The sequence below is a fragment of the Rosa chinensis genome, chromosome 4 (assembly GCF_002994745.2).
Source record: "Rosa chinensis cultivar Old Blush chromosome 4, RchiOBHm-V2, whole genome shotgun sequence".
NCBI classification, from domain to species: Eukaryota; Viridiplantae; Streptophyta; class Magnoliopsida; order Rosales; family Rosaceae; genus Rosa; species Rosa chinensis.
This window is the reverse complement of record NC_037091.1, coordinates 31,881,039-31,898,726: the sequence shown is the minus strand read 5'-3', so window position 1 is coordinate 31,898,726 and position 17,688 is coordinate 31,881,039. Positions and strand designations below refer to the sequence as shown.

General features: G+C 38.7%; 1 pseudogene; it reads right to left on the bottom strand.

The window, feature by feature from the left end:
• Positions 1-9,816: 9,816 nt before the first annotated feature.
• LOC112201029 lies at positions 9,817-12,169 on the bottom strand (annotated as a pseudogene).
• Between the last annotated feature and the right edge of the window lie 5,519 nt (positions 12,170-17,688).

Sequence of the window (17,688 nt, the reverse complement as noted above, 5' to 3'; positions counted from 1 at the left end):
TTCAGCAAACCATTTGCTTATTTTTTTGAGTTGATTTTCTTTACTTAGTCAAAGAACAAGTTTTGGCAAATTGTATTTCCTTTAGTGTGAAATCTAAGCTTTGGTTTTAATTAATTTAGTTCTTAGAATTTGTTTGCTTCTTGGTTGGTTATATATGCAATTGTTGTTTGTTTTCTTTTCTTTGATGTCCTTGTTCTAAATTGACGTTTGAGGAAAAGTTGGGTATAAAGTTGTTTATTTGTTCTAGTTAGAATTAATAGTGATTAGCTGTAGTATTTTTGATTGTTTAGCATGCACCATCTTGTAAAGCTATTTTGGGACAGGTTGTCGATTATACTTTGAAAAGTAGTTTAATTTACCATTTTGGGACAGGTTGTCGATTATACTTTGAAAAGTAGTTTAATTTACCATTCTGACTTAGACAAAGGAGAAGTAGAGAACCTGTTAGTTCTTTCCCTTTATTTGATCTTTATGTTCTACTTGTGGTCTTGCAATTATCTATGTTGAGAGCTTTTTGAGAATATACATTCCTGTTATATTTGTGAACCATGTTAGTCTTATTAGAAGCTTCAGTTCGTTAATGTCACTTACATCGGATTTGTTCTTTTCTTCCTGATTTTGTTGTTGGGTCTTAAGGGTCTCGGCTTATGGCTTCCAGTGGTTAGTAGTGAAATCAGATCTCTGAAATGCGATGCTTTTGTGTACTTGTTCATCTGTAAGGAGTAGGAAATAGTTCCAGTCTTGATTAGTTTCAGTCTGCTTTTGTGAAATATAACTGCTTTTGCGTGATCTATTGTGTATGTGATGAGAAGACTGCTCCATGCATGGTTGGTATTTTGCATTCTACATATTGATAAGCCCCTTCTTGACACAGGGGACCAAAACCAAGTTTGTCTTTGCAAGCCCAGCCAAATCTGCAGAGATCCTTTTCAAATTAGTATAGTTTCTGTCTATCTGACATTGCATGATTTGATCAATAGGGGTTACTGTAGAGTATATCCCCTTTTATAGACTTGGTTGGTTTGAAGTTAAAATTTCACATGATGCTGTAGGTACATTTCTGCTGAGCATGTTCCTATACAATATGGAGGTTTAAGTGTGGATTACTGTGAGTGCAACCCAGAATTCATGATTGCTGATCCGGTCGCTGAAGTAACCATCAAACTTGGGACAAAGAAGACTCTGGAAATTATAATTTATGAGGTTAGATTGCTTCTTCTTTGTTGTTATATTATTATTTGATATATACGATCTATTTGCATTCTGAGCACAAAATTTATAGTCCACGACTCGGGGCCTGTTTGGCAATACTTTCAGGCTTTTAGTGATGGTAAAAAAAGCTTTCAAACACTCTTCAGAGCTTTTTGGAGTGGTTTGAAAGTTGGAAGAAATAGCTTATAGTGCTTTCATATATAAAATGATTGATTGTTTCATTAAGAAATGTTCACGGTGCATTTACATGAAGCGTCTGCACTTTATAAAAAAAAATTATTAAATAAAATTATGTCAGTGAGAGAAGGCACTTTTATAAAAGCACTGCCAAACAATCCCACTCATGCATGTCTGATGATGAATCAAAGCTTACATTATTGAATTGGATGTCAATAAATTGTAGAAGTGCACCATCATATGGGAACTCTGTAGTTGGGTGGGATGTGAGCTATGGAGTTGAATTTGTTCCTGTTCTTGACTCTATACTGATCATTCAAACAGCCACAAAGATGACTCCAACTGATGAACCATTAAAAGGGATTTCACAGTTTGTTGGAGCTTCAACATGAACTTGGAATCTTAAAATCCCTGTTAAAGACACACTAAGTGATGGTCATGGTCACAATTCTCCTCCTCCGAGAGCTTAACTTCTTATTTAAAAATATGAGTTTGGTTTAAACACCACTTCTGTAATATGTAAAGTTATAACATTTTCAATTAATGTTTCTTAGGTTATGATTATGGACTGTTTTACATACAAAATTTCAATGCAAACCCGCAGCATCACGCAGGGCTATTGGTTAGATTTCTCATTTAATGGTTTGCAATGTTTGTATTTGATGGTGTACTCTCTAATTCAGGAATGAGATGCTCAAATGATCGCACAACAGATTAGATATAGATGACTGCCCGTTGTTTGAATGGCCAAAAATGGGACAGAAACACATGGCAATCATTCATATCACACATCGGTTTTTAACAAATCAGTGTCTTCTAATTTATACTCAGACAACAGGACCAATTGAACTCTGTTGTCCTAAAATTAATCAGACAACAGATATAGTTCAAGAACTGAAGTTTGAAAATCAATCAGACAACAGACAAAATAAAAAAATGTTGTCTGACACACTTAAACATACAACAGCTTAAAACTGGCACTGTTGTCTGAAGACAGCGCCTCAACTGCTGCACAGCTGCGCCTGGCCTCTGCCGAGCTATCACACAACAGTTATAACACATACTTGTTGTCTATGTGTTTCTCACACAACTGTGTTTCACCGTTGTCTGATGATCAGACAACGGCTCACTCTACAACAGTGGGTCTCCAAATCCCACAATAGTTTTTTGCCGTTGTCTGATAAGATTTTTAGTGTAGTGTATCTATGTGTGTGTGTGTATTTATAAACACACACACACACACACACACACACATATATATATATATATATATAATATTTATGGGCTTTTACCGGCCGGATTTTTGCGGGCTTTTGGTGGGCCGGCCCACTACCCACCGAGGCAGGTTTTTTAACGGGCCGGGCAGGGACTTTTAGCCCTCAGGGCAAGAGGGCCTCCATTGGCCCACTAAATCCGCTGGCTTTTTTATGAGGCCTATCACCATCATTATTCACCTTCACATAAAGAGCATGTTCATGTGGATACTTGTTGAAACCATTATCTTTAAAATACTTGTCAATTATGCTATTCCAAGCTCTTGGTGCTTGCTTGAGCCCATAGAGCGCCTTCTTGAGACGAAACACTTTATCTTCATGCCCTTTCACCACATACCCCATGGGTTGATCAACATGCACTTCCTCTTTTAACATTCCATTCAAAGAAAGCATACTTCACATCCAATTGATAAATCTTTCATTTATTTTGCGTAGCCAAAGAAATAACCAATCTTATGGTTTCCAACCTAGCAACAGGAACAAATACCTCATCATAGTCGACGCCAGGTCTTTGGTTGTAACCCTTGGCAACAAGCCTTGCTTTGTATCTCTTCACTTCTCCAATTGCATTCTTCTTGGCCTTGTAGACTCCAATGGTCTTTTGGCCTTCTGGCAAGGCAGTTTGCTCCCACATATTGTTTTTCTTGACGACTTCAATCTCCTGATCCATTGCTTTCCTCTATTTCTTTTCTTGAACAGCTGCTTCAAATCTTATTGGCTCACATTCAGCAGATAAACAAAATAAACTAACATCATCAACCGGTAAAGCTACCTCATAGATTTCATTCAAGCTCTTCTTTCCTTGACGTCCTGTATTTGGTGGTGAATCATCTTGAATTGGTGATGGAGGAGGAGTTTGTTGTTCCTCTTCATGTCTTTGCACAACTTCTTCTTCTTCTTCCCAAAAAGGAAAGAAATTGTAATCTTTGTCTTGATTTTCCCAATTCCTGCTGTCTTCTTCATCAAACTCCACATCTCTGCTAACAACAACCTTGCCTTTGTTGGGGTTGTAAAATTTGTAGCATTTGGGGGAAGCATCATAGCCAATGAATAAACTTCTCACGTTTGTCATCCAATTTGGAACGCATTTGGTCTAGTATATGAGTATATGCAATACTCCCAAATACTCTTAAATGGAACACACTGGGCTTTCTTCCGCTCCATGCTTCTTAGGGTGTTTGATTCCACAAGCTTCTAGTAGGACACCGATTGAAAATATAAATTGCACACTCCACAGCTTCAGCCCAAAATTCTTTTGGCATGCCCTTGCTCTTCATCATGCTTCGAGCCATATTGAGAATTGATCTATTTTCTCTCCACTACGCCATTTTGTTGAGGAGAGTATGGCACTGTTAGGAAGTGGCGAATTCCATTGTCGTCACAAAATTTTTGGAATTCATTTGAAGTGAATTCCCCTTCGGGATCAGATCTCAATGCCTTGATCTTGCAACCACTCATATTTTCAACAACAACCTTGAATTTTTTGAATGCACCAAACACCTCCGATTTCTCTTTTAAAAAATACACCCAAATTTTTATGCTAAAATCATCAATAAGTCGCAAAAAATAATTATTCTTATCAAAAGAATTTGGTTTGATTGGGCCGCAGACATCAACATAAACAAGCTCTAGTGGCCTTTCTTTTTGGAGGTGGTTTTGGTATAGTCCCCCACCTCATGTACTTTGGCCTTTCGGCCACCTTTTTATTAATAAAATTTCTAGCGAGGGATGGGCGGTGGGCCCCCAGTTGTAGTGGTCTCCTTGGGAGTTGTGTGGGTGCTTAAGCACCCCTTTCAGACCATTGCAGAGGGGTTAATATCATCTAATCCTCGTTAGTAATAGTATATATTTTCTCCAGAAGTTGACCCAGACTCAAAATATTGTTTTTCAATGAGGGCACATAATAAACATTTGAAATAAATTCCTGGCTGTCATCTTTCAAATAAATTGAGATTTTCCCTCTCCCTTTAACAGCAACACGGGACTCATCTCCAAATGTGATCTTGCCATTGAATGATTCATCAAGATCCACAAACATGTCTCTGTCACCGGACATGTGATTGCTTGCTCCAGTGTCCAAATACCATGGCTTTCATTCTGCTTTGTTTTTTCTTCACATTGGAAGGCTAATAACAAGGTTCCTTTCTCATCTACTTCTGCATAATTGCTCCTCCCTTTGTAGTATCCAACACCATTTCCACACTCAATAGATTTGTGCCCAATATTTCCACATCTATAACATTGAATTTGAGACTTACCAAACCTAAAATTTCCTTGGTGTGAATTGCTCCATCTTCCATTTCCTCTTGAAGAGTTTGGATTTTGATCTCTTCCTTCATTGTAGCTTGACTTGTAGCCACCTCATTTTCCAACAAATCAAAACTGAAACCAAGATTGGTTAATAATTTTTTTGAAGAAGCCAACAGTTTTTTCAAAAGATTAATAGTTTTTTTGGAGAATTACATTAACTTTTTAGTTCATAAGCAATAAATTTTTGTTTAGGGCAGTAGGTTTTAGAAATATGATTGTGACTTTTCTAGAGGATGACAATAACTTTGTGAAGAATGACAATAGTTTGTTTGATTTGTCAAATAATAACTTTTGGTTTGTCGACAATAACTTTTTTATTCGGTGCTAGTAGCTATTTAGAAGCAGTGCCATTTTCATAAATAATGAAAATAAAATTACAGTGGCATCTTTCTACATATTGATTTCTTATATTTTGGTGAGAACATGACTCGCATCTTCTTCCAGTTCAAACCCAAATCTTCGTATCTTTTTTGGATTCCTTTTAGGTTTGTCAAATGCTATGCATCTTTGAAACAACTTAAGTGCTGGTGGAATTTCAGAATTTTGACCCCTCTGTGGGGATTGCTCCACCTGAGCCCTAATTGGTGACTGTTGTTGATGCTTTGGTTCCTCAATAGCTACTTGATCATTCTCTACTCACTCAATTTGTTCCACTTGAGCTTGGGAATTTTCATCTGATGCTTTAGCCAATGAGATCTTGATTGCTTCTTCTTCAATAATATCAATATTTTCCCTCTTGCTATTAATCTCCTCATTTAACGGCATAGTCATCTCATCAAACAAAACATTTGTGTAGATTACCCTTTCATCTTTAACTATATCCCACAACTTATAACATTTCACCCCTTTCTGAAGAGGTTGACGAGGCAATTGGAGAGAAGCCTACAATGATGTCTGAAACAGATTGGACGAAGAAGAATAAGAAAGCTAAGAGCTCCATTGAGCTGCATCTTGTTGATAATGTCATGCTTCATATTGGTGAGAATATGACTGCAAAGGAAGCAAACTCTTTGCATAAGAACATGACTCGCATATTTTGGTTGTCTTATAAAGGAAAAAAAGATATTTTTTTGACCTAGAGAATAATAAAATTACTAAAAGTGGCCTTATAAGTCATTGACCCTTATTTTTTCGGTCTAGGGTCACCCAAGAAACACTCCCTGTCACGCCCCTGATTTTTAAACATAATAAAAATCGATATATAATCCCATAATTATACATGCGTGATCGTTTAGTCATCAATACAAAATACCTTGAAACATCTTTCCTTTAAACCAAGTACATATTGAAGCCTTGAACCCCCAAAGTTAATATACACTCGCTCTTCACAGAGTTATATATTATACAAGCTTACGAATTAAATTGTCAACAACAAAATAAAACGTAACTGCTCCTCAGAGCTCACTACAACGGAAGTCCTTATCAACAGTAAAGTCACAAAAATGGCTTCCTACCGTAAAACTGCAAATGCGCTATCTCAGCTTCAGCCCCGATTATCCTAACCTGCAAGATTAACCCCTACACCATTTGAATAGTGCACCGGGTTGTCACACAACAAATCCGGTAAGTTTTTGCGCTTCGTATGAGTAACTCAAAACACACAACTCAAGCCAAAAACAAGGAAAACCTTTCAACTCGAGAATAAGGAAAACATACCATGCTTCCCAAAACAATATTCTTTTCCCAAAAGAAAACAACGAAAGTCATACCGTGACAAAATCATATAAATCGTTAACCTAACAATTCAAATATGATAAATCGATCCAACCTGGATAATAAAAGTCAATCCACAACAAAACATCAAATCAGTCCAACCTGGACAAAACATCAACACACATCAATCATAACAAATAGAATATGATTCATTGGTCCAACCTGGACAAAATACTAACACACACATCAAATCATATCAATTGTTAACCTAACAAATCGAATATGAATCTTTGGTCCAACCTGGACAAATACCAACACACACATCAAATCATATCAATTGTTAACCTAAAAAATCAAATATGAATCTTCAGTCCAACCTAGACAAATACGTACCCAGGAGTCGTAAGTAACCTACTTAGATCCATGAGGTACCATGGTAGACAGACTAGAGCTATAACTGAATCGTAACCTGTCACCTGGCCAAGGTTTAACCTTACGATATAACATTGCCATGAGGATGCAACTTGCAACCCCGGATCCTTAGGCCAACCTAACCCTCAGATCAAAACATTAAACGAGTCACACTGGACCCCAAATGTTAAATAAAATCAAACGGAGAAATCACAACCTGTGACTCTCACATCCTCAGACCACCGGTTGTTGGATCAAAACGTTAAATCAACCAAAAGGAGAAATCACAACCTGCTGTGACTCTCACATCTTCAGACCACCGGTTGTCGGATCAAAACGTTAAATCAAATCAAAAGGAGAAATCACAACCTATGACTCTCAAATCCTCAAACACTTTTCAAAACAATAGAAATACCATTTCCCACCATTTGTTTTCCGAAAAGTCACATCTTAAACAATAAAATGCATCATTCATGCATATTGTTTCCATAGATCTATAGATCCACCAAAACATATATATTTCATGTAAATATATATATATATATATATATATATCTATATATATATATATATACGTAATCATCCGCTCATGAATGCCTACTAATACCAACTATAGTTTGCAGTTACAAAATAACTCTCAAAGCAATAAGGGTATTCTGTTCATTAACGAACCTTGTGAGATTACTCACCTCGAAATTCCCGCTGCGTCTTCACACCACTAGCCTACTTACAAAACGCACTCCGTCAAATACCTAAGGAAAGTACAGCCTTGATTCAGTCAATGAAACACAAGGAATAACGTTCGAAACCCTAAATCGAACTAAAATTCCCAAAGTGACGCTAATTGAGGCGAAAACACATCCGAGACCACCCAATGCCTCCGAAATACTTCTACGATCGATATGTCAAAATCACAAGTCGATCGGACGCTCAAATCCTCACGGATCGAATCATCGAACGGTCCAAAACCGTAAAAATCATAATATAATCATACGATCTCTAAAAATTGCATATTATATATCGAAACGCTTATATCGCAAGTAGAAGATATATAATACCAGAAACTATCCCTTACATGGCTGGAAGGCCGCCAAAACGCCGTCATAGTAGGTGGTGCAACCACCACAACCACCACCGGCCAAAACTCAAAACCACAACAATCAAGCCATCCAGAAATGTTCATCACGAAGAGTAGAGCAACTTTCATACCTGAAGCTAAGTCTGGTTTGGCCTAGATTGTCCTAGATCAAGCTTGCAATATCAACCAATCGCTGCCGTCTGATCAAGTTCCAGATTCACTGAGCACCGCTGATCTTCAACCCTTGATCTTCCTCTCCACACACAAAATCGTCCCTTAAGGCGGGTATCAGGATGATCAAGAGGAGGAGGAGATTCCAAAACCACGAAGGATTGGCCGATACGTCGCCGGAAAAGTGAACTTCCGACCGGGTTCCGATCATGTCGACTGTAGTTGCTCCAATCTCCACTTTCCGGTGGTTTCCATCACCGTTGAGCACCAGAGGGAGGACGGCAAGAAAACGGCGACCACATCTGCATTGGTCTCGTCGTTGGCGGAAGTCAGGAACGGCCGGAAAACTCGGGTCGGGTTGCGTGGAGGCTGAGGAGAGAGAACGGAGAGAAAGGAGTTTCCAAAAATGGAAAATTGGAATTTATGAAATAATTTTCAGAAAATCCCTATTTGTACTAAAACGGAAACTTTTTCCGAAAGCCATAACTTCCTCATACGAACTCCGATTTTCACATTCCGCATGTCCACGAACTCATATCGACACGTTCTACGACTTTTGTGAAGGAAGTTTTCGGAGAATCTCAACGTATCAAAAGTCAACCTTGAACCCCCCCCCCCTAAATCCACACTTTTCGAATAAAAAATCGTCCAAAACACTTCCGCTCCGTCCACGAGCCATGAAACCGTCCAATAACCATAAAATTAAATTCTGGAAAATCCTCATAAAATAAATACGAATTTCCAGGGCATCACACTCCCTTTACATGGAAATTGACCCTAGTAGGAGAACAATCTATTGAGAAATTGACAACTTAGTTGGCTGTTGGCTATGATTGATCAAATTAGAAAGCATAAAGACTTGTGTGATCAATTAAAATTTTGGGAGCACAAACGATTTTAAGAAATAAAATTCCAAAAAATGAAATGATTTTAATTGTTTTACTCATCCTAATAGAATATAAAACCGTAGTCGAATAAAACAAAAGGAAAGTCTCATGGAAGAACAAAAAAGTTGGCACAATCTACCTTTATTTTTTTTGAGTCGGCACAATCTACATAGAGAAGTGAACACTCTTAAAGAAAGTTTGAGCATATAGGCATAAGGTTAGGTTGTTCATGTGGTGATTTTCATTATAGTATATATGTAGCGCTTTCATAGGCTCGGGCGAATTTCAATGAACATAGGCTAATGCCATGATTTCATCACATTCTTTCATAATTATCTCTGATTCTTGTTGGTTTATTGTACGTAATTCTACTAGTTGTGACCTGCAATTTTAAGATATATGGCAAATTGATAGGGCTGAAATGAATAGAGCAAAATAACACTACATAATATTATTAAAACTCATTTTCATAAACTTCAACTCTTTAACACAAAATGTAGGGGATGAATAAATTATAGTATCTAATTGATTACATCGAGTTTCAACTTGTGAAACCAAAAAGGTTGTTTATGACTTTTAAATAATCAAACCATCAAAGCTGCAAAAAAAAAAAAAAAAAAAAAAAAAAAAAAAAAAACACTTTAAATCTGGAAATCAGCCTCTTTTCTCCAGCACTTTTCTGGCCCCATCTTAGGCTGATGAGATGCAAACAAATTATTGCTAGGATAGAACTCTCTCTTGTAGCAATTATGTGCCTTATCAATTGACAACCTGCGATGCAAGACAATATGTCAATTTACATAATAGATAGTCAAGAGAATGAAGATGAATGGAAGATAAACACATAAAGCTCTAAAGTTAGTTGCAAGACTTACACAATGCAAACACAAATTCAATAAGTTTAGTAATGAACAGTTGATGGCGGGGGTGCGGCAGATGTTGAATGTGGTGACTTCTTAACATAACGGATAGGTGGTGGAGGTGGAGATTTGTAGATGTAGCCAGGTAGTGAGGATAGAGATGGGGGTGGTGGCGACTTATAAATGTAGGGAGGAGGAGGTGATGGAGATGGAGGTGGTGGTGACTTGTAAAGATAAGGTGGGAGAGGTGACCTTGAGGGTGGTGGTGGTGATTTATAAATGTAAGGAGGGGGTGGTGATGGAGAAGGTGGCGGTGGCGACTTGTAGACATAAGGAGGGGTAGGTGATGGAGACGGTGGAGGAGGTGACTTGTAAATGTATGGTGGTGGAGGTGGTGGTGATTTGTAAATGTAAGGTGGTGGAGGCGATGAGGACGGGGGAGGTGGTGACTTGTAAATGTAAGGAGGGGGAGGAGATGGAGAAGGTGGTGGGGGTGACTTGTAAATGTATGGTGGACGAGGTGAGGGCGAGGGTGGTGGTGGTGACTTATAAATGTAAGGTGGTGGAGGCGATGGAGAGGGTGGTGGTGGTGATTTATAGATGTAAGGCGGAGGTGGAGATGGAGATGGGGGTGGAGGTGACTTGTAAATGTATGGTGGAGGAGGAGATGGTGAGGGAGGTGGCGGTGATTTATAAAGGTAAGGAGGAGGTGGTGATGGAGATGGTGGTGGTGGTGACTTGTATATGTAAGGTGGTGGAGGCGATGGAGAGGGGGAGGAGGTGACTTGTAAATATAAGGAGGGGGAGGTGATGGAGAAGGTGGTGGGGGTGACTTGTAAATGTATGGTGGAGGAGGTGAGGGCGAGGATGGTGGTGGTGACTTGTAAATGTAAGGTGGTGGAGGCGATGGAGAGGGTGGTGGTGGTGATTTATAGATGTAAGGCGGAGGTGGAGATAGAGATGGGGGTGGAGGTGACTTGTAAATGTATGGTGGAGGAGGAGATGGTGAGGGAGGTGGCGGTGATTTATAAAGGTAAGGAGGAGGTGGTGATGGAGATGGTGGTGGTGGTGACTTGTATATGTAAGGTGGTGGAGGCGATGGAGAGGGGGGAGGAGGTGACTTGTAAATATAAGGAGGGGGAGGTGATGGAGAAGGTGGTGGGGGTGACTTGTAAATGTATGGTGGAGGAGGTGAGGGCGAGGATGGTGGTGGTGACTTGTAAATGTAAGGTGGTGGAGGCGATGGAGAGGGTGGTGGTGGTGATTTATAGATGTAAGGCGGAGGTGGAGATAGAGATGGGGGTGGAGGTGACTTGTAAATGTATGGTGGAGGAGGAGATGGTGAGGGAGGTGGCGGTGATTTATAAAGGTAAGGAGGAGGTGGTGATGGAGATGGTGGTGGTGGTGACTTGTATATGTAAGGTGGTGGAGGGGATGGAGACGGGGGAGGTGGTGACTTATAAATATAAGGAGGGGGAGGTGATGGAGAAGGTGGTGGGGGTGACTTGTAAATGTATGGTGGAGGAGGTGACCGGGATGGAGGTGGCGGGGATTTATAAATGTAAGGAGGAGATGGAGAGGGAGATGGTGGTGATTTATAGATGTATGGTGGAGGTGGGGAGGGAAAAGCAGGCGGTGGTGACTTGTACACATAAGGAGGAGGAGGTGATGGAGACGGTGGAGGAGGTGACTTATAAATATATGGAGGAGGTGGAGATGGAGAGGGAGGTGGAGGTGACTTGTAGACATAAGGAGGAGGTGGGGACTTGTAGTGATATTTTGGTGACTTGTAGTGATGGGGTGGTGGTGGTGACTTGTAACGATATGATGGTGATGACTTGTGTTTATAGGATGGAGGAGGTGGTGACTTATAGTGATAAGGTGGTGGTGACTTGTGTTTATAAGATGGTGGCGGTGGTGACTTATAGTAATACGATGGCGGGGACTTGTGTTTATATGATGGTGATGGTGGTGGTGGGGATGCATAAATATATGTTTTCTCATAACTAGCTGCTACACTGGTGGCTATCAAGACTATTGCCATGGCATAAAGCAGGCTAGGCCAAAGATTGGCCATTTTGAAAGAGGACAACTGTTGAGACCGCCCCAAAATTTGGGACTTTAATGGCTTAAAGATGTAAAGATGTTTCTGAATGAGAATTGAGGAAGATGTTCACAGTTTATATAGTTAACCTTTCATCACTACTAGCTAGCTGAACCATTTCTTTAATGGTATATGAAGTCCAACTTGTAGCAAACCAATTATCAAATCCAGCTATTAACAATTTGGTAATGGGATGCCACTAACTTTGCACTTCCATGCCACTAACAATTTAGTCTCATAACTAAACCAGTCAAGATCGTTCATAGGAAACAAGCATTATTTAAAACTTTACTAGCTAGAACAATGTTATATAATCAGATAGCTGAACGTGCATCTTAGAGAATAATTGATAACTTACTAATCACTATAGGTAATAAATTAATCGTCGTTAAAGTGATGGCTCATTGGCCAGAGTTACCAAATAGCGGCTCGTATATTTGTCTTTATGTGACTTTTCTGGTAATGTGAAGACTGATGAGACTCACATGACTAGTTCAGTTCTCGCTCGACATCATTCTTGATCGTTTGTGCTTTGCCTTTTTGGCTTGTATTCATTTAAAGCAAAATGTTAACATACATGCTAGATAATTTGTAAAGGAACCGATTGAGTAGTTTGAATCTATCATGTCATTGTCATAGATTTAGGCAATACCGCCTATAATTTACAGAAGAGATTTTGGTATGCAGCTGTTAAAATGTGAAGTGTCAGAATCACTCCTTTAATTATGATTTTATGTATTCCGAGAGGGCTTTTCAAATTACCGTAATACATTGTTCACATGGAAATGACATAACAGTACGCAGCACAAAACTGTAAGTTTGAGGATGCATGTCTTGAAGTGGATCGATCCTCTCCAAGTACGTAAGACCTGGGAGTAGATCTTCCTAATCTAATATGTTATCCAACATAAATTCTGACTTGCCAATGGCATCAATTCGACATGCATTTATGCTGCACATGCAGATAGTCAATTTGAAGATTTTTTTTGGAATATTGCCGCCCCCGTTTTGCATGCTTTTGCTTCAATTTACTAAATCATTATATACGCCTGGAAAAAAAGTAGTAAGTTCCCAACTGGATGGTATATATTTTTTATATATGTATGATAATTTTCTCATTATCTTAAGCTTAAGATATTATCTGATTGACATTTTTCCAGCTTTTCAAGGGTAAGCTGCCTCCTTTCGGGTTCCCAAAGGGTGGCAAAGTTTGGGAGGATCTCTAAGCTAGCGTTACATATCATGGCATGAAAATTTTTCATCTTGAATTAGGGTTTATTTTAGATGGTGCGGAGAGGGAATAGTTTGCAGAAGGCGGGGATTAATTAAGATTATAAAATGGGGCTACAAAATCATTCTTATATTTATGGGCAACTTGAGGAGAGACTTTTGTTTATCATTTTTTTTTTTTTGGTGAAGAAAATAAATAAGATAGTTTTTGTTAAGAAAAAAAATTACAATTTCAATTAAAGTTCAGCTCCTGCATGCTCAAATGCATGTCATGCTATGTTTGATAGAAAAAATGTCAACCCATAATATAGCTAGGGTAATTACAGGGAAGATCTTTATTGCTACTAGCAACATGATTGCATTTCTCGCAGATGATATTGTGTTGTTGATGGCAAATATTTGACTAAAAAGAATAGTGGTTTTTTTTTTAGAATGAAATAGTGGTGGTTTGGTTATTTTTTTAATTTTACACTTTTGCCTATTTTTATTCTATTGGCTTAATTTGATAATGAGAGAGTTTCTAATGAGGACCTTATAATAAGAACCAAGCTAGCTAGTGAGGCCTTTTAAATGAATGGTTGGATGCGTGTTTCAAACTTCAGTTGATATTTTAAAGTTTCAACATGAATGTCATCTTGCCATTCATTCAAATGTCCTCACTTGATCCTTATTATAAGATCCTCATTAGAAGCTCTCCCATTTGATAATTATGTTATGTAAGGGTATTTTAATTACTTTATATTTTGGTGAAACTTTTTGACACAAAAAAAGCACATCCATTTATAGTAGTAGAGATGTGTTCAAACTGACCCTTTTCTTTTTTGCCATTATTTCTTGGGTTTTTATCATGGGTGGGGTATGTACTTTTTTGAACCGGACAAAAAGGTACCTGAATTTAGAAAACGATCAAATAGGTACATGAACTTGTAGCAACAAATCAATTAGATACATCCATCCACCTTCAGTTAAATGGCATATAGATGCACATGCATGGCGCATAATTGTTTTTAGGGTTTTTAACAGATATTTAACAGAAGGTGGACAAATGTATCTAATTAATTTGTTTTTAAATATAAGTTTAGGTACCTATTTGATCGTTTTCGTTTCGGTACCATTTTGTCCAGTTCAAAAAATACAGACCCTACTCATGATAAAAACCCTTACTTCTTCAATGTGAAGCCATGGACAAACGAGAGAGAGAGAGAAAGAGAGAGAGAGAGAGAGAGAGAGAGAGAGAGATAGAGAGAGGCGCCTCTTAACAAGGTGTATATACCTCATACAAAAACAAAAGTGTACATTTCCAACCACATACAAAATTTCACGGCAGCCGGTAATTAACAAAGTGTGTATATACTATATATATCCTACCACTTATGAGAACTATGTTTTACAATTAATAATCAGTTTTCATGATTGTCAACTAGGTAATGGGCAACAACGTACTTCTGGTGCTCTATATCTATTTATTTCTGATCATTCATGGCATCCATGCATGTTATTAAATTTGTTAGGACATAATTTTTGGATTTTTTTATATTTATCCGTACAGTCTGGCATATATTCTCAGTAAGGATCGACATGTATACCAGTAGGTGTATTTTTTTTTTTGGGTCAAAATATTTAGCTCCAGTTACGTACAGGAAAACAACAACTTAGCTTTAATTGTTTCAGTGTTAGTTGGTGCCAACTAAAATCAATTGATGCTGTGTAATTCATCCAAAGTTCCAAATATATATATATATATATATATATATATATATATATATAGGGAAAATTTCAGAAATACTACCTGAAGTTTGGCCCACTATTAATTTTTGTACATGAAGTTTTAAAATATAAACTTTGGTACATCAAATTGCAAACCCGACCCAGCATATGTACACGACATCAATGACGTCGTTAGTTTGTGTGACATGTGTCATATTTTGAGGGGTAAAACGGTCTCTCTCTCTCTCTCTCTTTACTTCGTTGGTTTTGCGTCTTAAATCCCAAGCCGTTCTGTTCATAAGCACCACTGTCGTCGACGCCTCCACCCCCAACCTCACCACCTGTCCCTACCACGCCTCCTCCTCAACACACCCCTATTTGGTCTCAAACTTTCCCCCAAAACCCTCATCTCCAATCTTCTCCAATCCAAGTTAGGTATTGTTTCCCATCTGGGTTTTTCTCCCAAAACTAAGAAAAGTCTCCTTCTTGCTTCTGGGTCCTATACTCCAATCCCAAATAGATCTTACCACCCTCAACTTTTCAAAAAAAAAAAAAACCATCTTTCTACTCCCCCAAAAGCTTCAATCCACCCTTCAAAATCGAATCTTGGCATCGAATTCCATCAGGGTTCTGTACATGGATCCTGGACCAATATCAAGATCGGTTCTTTTCGGATTTCTTCTACTTGTCTCTTTGATTCTACATGTTTCCAGCAACTTGGTCTTCTCGGTGAGTCACAAGTTCCAGGGCCGTCGCGGGCAGTGGTCACTTAGTGAGTTAAAAGCCCATGACGCTTGGCGCCACGGCCGGAACCTCCTCTCTGTTTCTTCATCAGCTGTGGATCTGGAGTTGGGTGGCAACAACCACCCTTCCGAGACTGGTCTCTACTTCACCAAGCTCGGAATCGGATCCCCGTCGAAGGATTACTACGTGCAAGTCAACACTGGCTGACAGGACCCGCCCCGACTTTCACCCTGAAATCCGAGGTGGCCCTGTGGGGCCCACGTTAGGGATAACTCTACCAAAAATTTGGCAGAGTCACCTCTAAAATGGACTACCCAAAAACCTGTAAAACACACTAAACACTTCAAGCAAACCAACCTTATACTCCTGGAGCCACCCTGCTCCCAATTACCAACAACTCCACTTTCACAAAACACAAACTCAAAATACTAATCCCAAGGTTATGCAGAGCAATACTACTATACACAGGGATATAAAAGAAGAGTAAAGGATCAAGCGATCCTACACTGCGGAAGTAGTGACAACTATGCCTCAAATGTCATGTACGCCCGACCTCCACTAATTCGCCTGCAAACTGGGCATTAGAAACCGAAAGGCCCAGGGGAAAGTAGACGAAAAACGTTAGCGTGAGTGGACAAAAATAAACAATTTAAAGGAAAAAGGATTTCATACTTTCCCACATTTATTCTCTTTAATAACCGATGCATGCAACAATTAGAAAAATACATTTAGCTTTAAATCCAAGAATTCCAAAACGATAAATCGACTAGCCTCGCTAGTCACCACATTCGAAAACTATATCGTAAAACCGAAATCTCATTTCTCAGAAAAATAAGACCAGCCCCGCTGGCTACAGTGAAAATCGGACTAGCCCCGCTAGTCAAGCAACGATAAAATATGGGGAAGAAGTGTCACCATACAAAAGAAGGGAGCCTTATTGGCTCGGGTCGGAGTGTCCCACACTCTAGAGCATCCCATGCTCTCCTCTACTCGCCTACGAACACATAGTAAGTAGGGAGGAGTACTAATAGGCTAGCCAGTAATATAATATATATATATAACGACCCTGGGTATGGTGGTTAAAAACCGATAAATCAATAAAGCTTCCCCATGTCCACGTATAAAGCCAACACGGGTATGATTCCCAACCGCACCCGGAAATTCTCGTAAAGTCGTATAAATTAACAGCGTGTCCCACACGCTAAAGAAATAAGTAGATTGTCAATGAGGCATTCCCAATGCCAAAAATCGAATAAATAAACAAGAATTTATTCCATCGAAATCCCATTTCGAAAATCTTTCAGAAATCTCAAATCGACGATTATAAAGATAATATAAACAGTATAAATCTCGAAAATCACATCGAAAATCAATTCATCGAAAATCAACATCATTTATAATTTCGAATCCGAGCATAACAACTTAATAACCGAAACTCACAACCGGTATAAATCATAATTACTCGTGAGAATCATTACTTAAAAGCAAATCCATGAGATAATTCGCAATCAACTTTATATGCTCGGAAAATAGGTTAATAAAATAAAACAAGCTTTAATAAATAAATGCATGCATCACTTATTTAAAACAAACGTCCACTCACAGTACTATTGGGCAACCACGCAAACGAGTTCCTTCATCTAGCCGTAGCTCGCGACATTGCCCTGTACACAATTATATTTCCATAAACGGCAATCCGATAAAATAATTACGAACTTAAACGAAATCCGAAAATCCCTATCTCCAATACTTCTCAAATTCAACCCAAATCTCTTCCACAATTCTAATTCCTCAATTTACATATTCCATAATGAAAACGAGGGAAATCCGACGGCCGGATTTCCCATAATTCCACCACAAAACTCCAAAC